An 8597-nucleotide genomic window follows, 5' to 3' on the forward strand; every position below is an offset into this window, starting at 1 on the left:
GCGGTCACCATGCAGGTTAGTATCCCTAGTTTTTCTAGTGTTTTGAACATAAGGGGGTGCTGTATTTTGTCAAATGCTTTTTCTGCATTTATTGAGATAATCATATGATTCTTATCTTTGAGTCTATTGATGTGATGAATTACATTTATGGATTTTCTTATGTTCAACCAACCTTGCATACCCGGGATGAATCCCACTTGATCATGGTGCACGATCTTTTTGATATGTTTTTGTATTTGGTTTGCCAAAATTTTATTGAAAATTTTTGCATCTATTTTTATTAGAGATATTAGTCTAAAGTGTTTTTTCTTTTATGTGTCTTTGACTGGTTTGGGAATCAGGGTGATATTGTCCTCATAGAATGAATTTGGAAGTTCTGCCTCTTTTTCTATTTTCTGAAAAAAATTGAAGAGTATTGGCATTAAAGGTCTTATAGAACTCGGCTTTGTAACTGTTCGGTCCTGGACTTTTCTTGGTTGGTAGGCTTCTGATGGCAGCTTCTATTTCATTACTTGATATCGGTCTGTTTAAATTGTGTATATCTTCCTGATTCAGTCTGGGCAAGTCGTATGACTTAAGGAATTCGTCGATGCCTTCACTATCTTCTATTTTATTGGAGTATAAGTTTTCAAAATAATTTCTAATTATACTCTGTATTTCTGTAGTGTCTGTTGTGGTATTATCTTTTTCATCATGTAGGCTGATAATTTGAGTTCTCTCTCTCCTTCTCTTCGTTAGCGTGGCTAAGGGTCTGTCAATTGTATTTATTTTTTCAAAGAACCAACTTTTAGTTTTGTCAGTTTTTTCAATTGTTTTTTTTTGTTTCAATTTCATTTATTTCAGCTCTGATTTTAATTATTTCTTGTCTTCTACTGCTTTTGATGTTGATTTATTCTTTTTTTTCTAAGGCTTTGAGATGTAAAGTGAGGTCATTTATTTGTTGACTTCTTCTTCTTTTAAGGAATGAAATCCATGCAATGAACTTTCCTCTTTGAACTGCTTTCATAGTGTCCCAGAGATTTTGATATGTTTTATCTATGTTCTCATTTACCTCTAAGAATTTTTTAATCTCCTCTTTGATGTCTTCTGTAATCCATTGTTCATTCAGTAGCATATTATTTAGTCTCCAGGTGTTAGAGTAATTTTTATTTTCTTATTTTGTCATTTATTTCCAATTTCATTCCATTATGATCTGATAAAATACATGGTAGTATCTCTACATTTTTGTATTTGCTAAGAGTTGCTTTGTGGCATAGTATATGGTCTATTGTAGAGAAGGATCCATGTGCTGCTGAGAAGAAAGTGTATTCACATGATGCAGTTTGAAATATTCTATATATGTCAGTTAAATCTAAGTTATTGATTGTATTATTGAGTTCTATGGATTCTTTATTCAACTTTTGTTTCAAAGATCTATCCATTGGTGAGAGAGGTGTGTTAAAGTAACCCAAGATTATTGTGTTGTGATCAGTTTGACTTGAGAAGAATTTGTTTGATGAACATAGCTACACCATTGTTTGGGGCATATATATTTATGATTGCTACGTCTTGTTGGTGTATGGTTCCCTTGAGCAGTATGTAATGTCTATCTTTATCCCTTTTGATTAACTTTGGCTTGAAGTCTACTTTATTTAATATGATGATGGAAACCCCTGCTTGCTTCAACAGTTCGTGTGAGTGGTATAATTTCTCCCCACCTTTCACCTTCAGTCTGTGTATGTCTTTACCAATCAGATGAGTTTCCTGGAGGCAGTATTGTTAGGTCTTTTTAATCCAATCTGCTATTCTATGTCTTTTGATTGATGAGTTTAAGCCATTAACATTCAGAGTTACTATTGAGACATGGTTTGTGTTTCCAGTCATATTTGTTTATTTTTGTTATTTAACTTGACTTGGTTTTCTTCTTTGATTAGTTTTTCCTTTACGGTACTACCTCCCTCTGCTGATTTTCATTGTTGTTTTTTGTTTCCTCTTCATGAAATATTTTTCCAAGGATGTTTCGTAGTGTCGGTTTTCTAGCTATAAATTCTTTTAACTTTTGTTCATCATGGAAGGTTTTTATTTCATCTTCAAATCTAAAGCTTAATTTTGCTGGATAAAAGACTCTTGGTTGACACCCATTTTCTTTCAGAGCTTGATATATGTTGTTCCAGAATCTTCTAGCTTTCAGGGTCTGTGTTGAAAAATCTGCCATTATCCTAATTGGTTTTCTCCTATATGAAATCTTATTCCTTTCTCTTGTGGCTTTTAAAATCCTCTCCTTATTCCGTATGTTGGCATTTTCATTTTAATGTGCCTTGGTGTGGATCTGTTGTGATTTTGTACACTCAGCATCCTGTAGGCTTCTTGAATTTGGATTTCCAATTCATTCTTCATGTTTCAAAAATTTTCTGATATTTCATTGAGTAGATTGTTCATTCCTTTGGTATGGACCTCAATGCCTTCCTCTATCCCAATAACTCTTAAATTTGGTCTTTTTATGCTATACCATATTTCTTGAATGTTCTGCTTGTGGTTTCTTACCATTATCACTATGTGGCCTATATTCTTTTCAAGATTAATATATTTTGTCTTTGTTGTCTTATGACCTATCTTCCAAGTGGTCTTTCATTTGATCTTTTAATTTGGATTATTGTTTATTTTTAATTTGGATTATTGTTTCTTTCATTTCAAGGATTTGTTTGGTGTTGTTGTTGTTTTTTTTTTTTTTTTAAGCACCTCTATCTCCCTGTTGAGGTGATCTTTTGCTTCTTGGATTTGTTTATGTAGCTCATTGTCAAAGTGATCTTTCACTGCCTGTATTTGCTCTCTTATATCTTCCTTGAGTTCCCAGAATATTTTATTCATGTATACCGTAAACTCCTTCTCTGCCATTCTTCCTGCTGTAGCTGCCAATGACTCTAATGATATGGTGTCTTCATTTGTTTAGGGCACTTTCTTCCCTTGTCTTTTCATGTTGCTCATGTGTCTTCTTTTCCAGCTCTGTGGGTCTAGATTGTTATTGATTTTACCCTGTAGGCTTTTAGTGCTCTTGTAGGGTTCCAAGACCTCTCCTTTGTGGGGAAGGACAATGTTAACAGATCCCAATATCAACAATATACCACCTCCTCTGAACCATTTCTTGTTATTAAGATGTTTACAGTTTAGTCTCAATGTACAGAAATGTTGAATTAAATTATTATCTAAAATATAATCAGTAGTTTTGTAGAAAGGTTTAAAGTTTTTTATGGTGGACAATAAACTGGGGTGGGGCTTAGGACGATATGCTGAAGAGGTAGGATGTGAGGATAGAGTTAATATATCTTAGGAAGTATGAAGGAGAAATCTAGTGAAAAGGCTTAGTAACAAGAGAATAGACAGGAAGTAATTTAGGGTAGGCAAGTATGTGGGATGACAGTAGAGTACATAAAACAAACACACATATGTATTTAGAAAAATATAGATGTTAAAACAGTAAAATTTGAAGGGGAGAAGAAAAATGAAAGAATAAACTGGAAAAGAAAAAAGGGGGCATATACAACACCTCTATATTATATTATTCAGATGACTCAGTCCTCAAAGTCCTATTTCATGAAAAGTTTTTGGTTTCAAATATGTTGGGGATATGAGGGCCAGAAGATGGAGGGGTAGAAGAGGAAAAAACAAACAAACCAACAAACAAAGAAACAAACAAAAAAAAACTCAAAGGAAGAAGCCAAGGTTATATCTAGTTTTAGAGATCTGTGTCTTTCCCCTTCTCTTCTCATCCAGTAGGTGGCGGCGTCTGTTGTAAGCTGGGGTCTCTGCCCTCCAGATGGCAGAGGTAACCAGGGTGGGAAGGCTGGTCCTGGAGCAGGGAGCCTGGATGCAGGGAATGGCACACACCAGTCCCTGCAGAAAGACTGCACCTCAACTGGTCTCTTTTTGTGACCGCTTGCTCCTATAATGAGCGTCCTGTACTATCACCCTTTCTTGCCTGGAGATTTCCCAGTTCCTGGTCTCTCCCCCTTCCCTAGCAGTTCCCAATTGAGGAAACTCTCACCCCGGGGGGCTCCCATGGCGGCTCCCCGGTCACACTGCAAACCTGTGTTGGGCAACTACTGTGTTGGGTTACCACCGCTGGGGAGGGGGGAAGGTTGGAAATCTGGTTCCTGGCCACGGGAGATCCCATCAGGGAACTGCCCCCAGCTGAATGGGAGAATGTTGAGTCAAGATGGCGGCGGTCTGGGGGGAGCCTGGTGAGGTGGGGAATGTCTGGTGAAGTGGCGGGAGGCTGGTGAGGTGGGGGAGCTGGGCGATGGTGTTGTGCTGTGGGTAGGTAGCCGCAGAGTGACTTGTGTGGGAGCGCAGCAAAGTCCTCTAGATGTGTTGATAGGTGATTCTGCTAAGGCACTCACTGAGTCTTGTATGGGCTGGAACTTCGAGCTTTGGATTCTGCTCCAACGCCAGGCATCTTACCCAAACGCTGATCCCCAGAGCCCTGCATCGGGTCACAGCACTGGTCATTTCTGCAGAGAGCAGCTTGATAGTGGTCCTTTAGCACTCTCAGAGATGTAGTATTCGGATTAGGTGAGATCTGTGGGTCTGGCAGTGCAGGGCATAAGGCGGCTCAGTCCCTTCCCGCAGCCATGTTCTCTTCTTCTATTATTTTAATATATTTAGTTTTTAAAATTTTTTACTTTATATAGTTTTTCTTACTTATCGGTTTCCCTTAATTTTCTATCTTTTCTTCTGCTAACAGCCAAAGTCTGTTGTTCTCTATTTCACTTTTCCTTTAATGTTTTACTTCTATTTTCTCTCCTCTTTTCTCATAATCATCACATACTACATAACTTCCCTTCTCTCCCTGTCTACCATTCAAAATTGTAAACACTTCTGCAAACTTACTCTTTTTATTGTAAACAATAACTGATCATATTGTTTCTGTTGTAGACGTCACAGCAGGAACTACTTGGTTTAATGCTGTACATTGTTTGCATCAGTTGCTTTTATTATTTTTCTCCTCCTAAACAGTGAGGTACTGGAAACCTTCAGGGACACTATAAGTCTGCAGGGTAGAAACTCTACTGCTTCAGGTCCATATTGTTAGATGGGTAGAAAGACAAATGATATGACAAAGCAAGGGGAAAAAAACACCCCAAACCAAGATACTTCAATAACAAATGCATTGACACAAGAATAGAAGAAACGTCAGAAATGAGCTTAGATTGTACATAGTTAAACTGATCTTATAAGGTAAAGGATAGTGTAAGGAGTGAAATCAGGAAGTGAAAAATCACTTCGATAAAGAGATAGAGATTCTGAAAAAAAAAAACCAAGCAGAAATACTAAAGGAATCAATGAACCAAATTAAAAATGTAATGGAAAGTGTCACCAGTAGACTAGATTACCTGGAAGACAGAGTTTCAGGCAATGTAATCATGAAAATAAAGTTGACCTTGGGAAAAAAGATGTTAATAGGCCATGAACAGAACTTTCAAGAAACATAGAATAACCTTAAGAGACCAAATTTAAGATTATTGGGAAGGCTCAGAGATACAAACCAAAGGAATGCACAACATTTTCAATAAAATAATATCAAAAACTTCCCAAGCCTAAAGAATGAAATAAAAAATGAGACACAGGAGACTTACAGGACTCCAAATTTACAAAATTACAAAAGATCCACACCAAGGCACATTATTATGTGCCTAACATTAGAGAATAAGGATAAAATTTTATATACTACCAGAGAAAAATAACAGCTCACATTTAGAGGCACCCAATCCAGATCTCAGCTGCTTTCTCAACCCAAACCCTCAAAGCTAGGAGGTCTTGGAGTAATATACATCAAGTTATGAAAGAAAATGAATACCAGCCAAGAATACTATACCCTGCAAAATTAAGCTTAGAATTGATGATGAAATAAAAACCTTCCATGATAAACAAGAGTTAAAAGACTTCACAACTAGAAAGCCTGCTTTACAAAACATCCTCAATAAAATAGATCATGAAAAATAAAAGTAAAAACCAGCAAAGGGAAAAACTACACTAGAAGAATAGTCAAGCAAAGAAGAAGCTAATTAAAATTAAAAATCAGAAATGACAGGGAAAAAAAACTATTTCTCAATAATAACATTGAATGTAAATGGCCTGGTAGATACAGACTGATAGATTGGATCAAAAAACAAGACCCAACAATATGCTGTCTCCAAGACACTCACCACATAGGCAAAGACATCCATAGACTGAAGGAAAAGTATGAGAAAACATATCGTTCACATGGATCTCATAAACAAGCAGAGGTTTCCACCCTCATATCAGATAAAGTGGACTTCAAGCAAAAGTTAATCAGAATGGTAAAAGAAAAGGAAGGGAATTATATACCAACAAGACAAACAATCATAAATATTAATGCCCTAAACAATGGAGCATCTATAGACATCAAACAAACCTTTCTTAATTTCAAGAATCAAATAGATCACATCACAATGATACTGGGAGACTTTCACACACCTGTTTCACCACTGGCTAAGTCTTCCAAACAAAAACTAAATAAAGAAGCTATAGAATTTTTTTAAATACCTTAATAATTCAGACTTAACAAACATAGATACACCATTTCATCCATCAATGACTGAAGACACTTTCTTCTCAGCAGTACATGGGTCCTTCTCTAAAACAGACCACATCTTAGGACACAACACAATTCTTAGCAAGTACATTACATTCTATGAGATCATAGTGGAATGAAATTAGAAATCAATGACAAAATAAAAAATAGAATCTACTCTTATACCTGGAGACTAAATATACACTATTGAATGACCAATGGCTAGCAGAAGAAATCAAGGATGAAATTAAAAAAATACTTAGAGATAAATGAGAATAGCAGTACAACATATCAAGGTCTCTGGGACACTACAAAGGCAGTGCTAAGAGGAAAATTCATTGCATTGAGATCATTCACTGAAAGGATAAAAAATCAAAAATAAACCACCTAACATTATATCTCAAAGCCCTAGAAAAAGAAGCACAAACCAACACCAAAAAGCAGTAGAAGATAGGAAATAATTAAAATCAGAGCTGAAATCAATGGAATTGAAACAAAAAAGATCCAAAAAATTGATGAAACAAAATATTACTTGTTTGAAAAATAAATAAAATTGATAAACTCTTAGCCAAGCTAACAAAGAAAAAGAGACAAATTACTAAAATTTGTTATGAAAAAGGAAATATCACAATGTACACTGCTGAAATATAGCAGATAATCAGAAAATATATTGATAATTTATACTCTAATAAAATACAAAATCTTGAAAACATTGACAAATTTCTAGAGACATATGATCTAGGAAATGGAAAGAACTCCCTTGTTCTTAGATAGGCAGAATTAATATTATCAAAATGGCCATACTACCAAAATACTATTCAGATTTAATGCAATTAATCAGGCGGACATAGAAAATTTAAATAGATTAATTCCAAGCAATGAAATTGAGGATGTCATCAAAAGCCTACCAACAAAGAAAAACCCAGGACCAGATGAATTCTCAGCCTCGTTCTAATAGACCCTCAAAGAAAAACTAACACCAATCCTCCAAAAATTATTCCATGAAATAGAAAGGGAAGGAACCCTTCCAAAATCATTTTATGAAGCTAGTATCACTTTGATACCAAAACCAGAAAAGACACATATGAGATACAGTTATCTCATACTAAACAAAACTTCCGACCAACATTCCTCATGAACATAAACACAAAAAATCTTAATAAAATACTGGAAAATCCCATACAAAACATACTTAAAAGATAGTGTACCATGATCAAGTGGGGTTAATCCTAGGGATGCAAGGTTGGTTCAACATACAGAAATCAATAAACATGATTTATCACATTAATAGACTTAAAGATAAGAATCATATGAGCATCTCAATAGATGCAGAAAAAGCATTTGACAAAATACAGTGGCCTTCATGTTCAAAACACTAGAAAAATTAGACATGGTATGTGCATACCTCAGCATTATAAAAGCTATATACACTAAACCCAAGGACAATATCATTCTAAAGATAAAAAACTGAAAGCATTTCCTCTAAAACTGGAACAAGACAAAAATGTCTCTTTCACCACTTTTGTTCAATATAATCCTTGAAAATCTAGCCAGAGCAATTAGACAAAAGAAAGAAAGTAAAGGGATACAAATAGAAAAAGAAGAACTCAAACTATCTCTATTTGCTGATGACATGACTCTATATTTAGAAGACCCAAAAAAACTCCACCATAAAACTACTAGAACTCATAAATGAATTCAGTAAAGTAACAACACATAAAATTCACACCCATAAATTGATTGAGTTCCTTCCTACACATCAGTGAAGAATCAACTGAAATAGAAATTAGGAAAACTACCCTAATACAATATCCTCAAAAGAAAATAAAACCCTTGGGAATCAATATAACAAAACAGGGGAAAGACCTCCACAATGAAAACTACATAATACTAAAGAAAGAAATTGAAGAAGACCTTTGAAAATGGAAAGATCTCCCTTGTTCTTGAAAAGGCAGAATTAATATTATCAAAATGGCCATACTACCAAAAGTGCTATTCAGATTTAATGCAATTCCTATTAAGTTTC

The sequence above is a fragment of the Callospermophilus lateralis genome, chromosome 9, assembly GCF_048772815.1.
Source record: "Callospermophilus lateralis isolate mCalLat2 chromosome 9, mCalLat2.hap1, whole genome shotgun sequence".
Lineage (NCBI taxonomy): Eukaryota > Metazoa > Chordata > Mammalia > Rodentia > Sciuridae > Callospermophilus > Callospermophilus lateralis.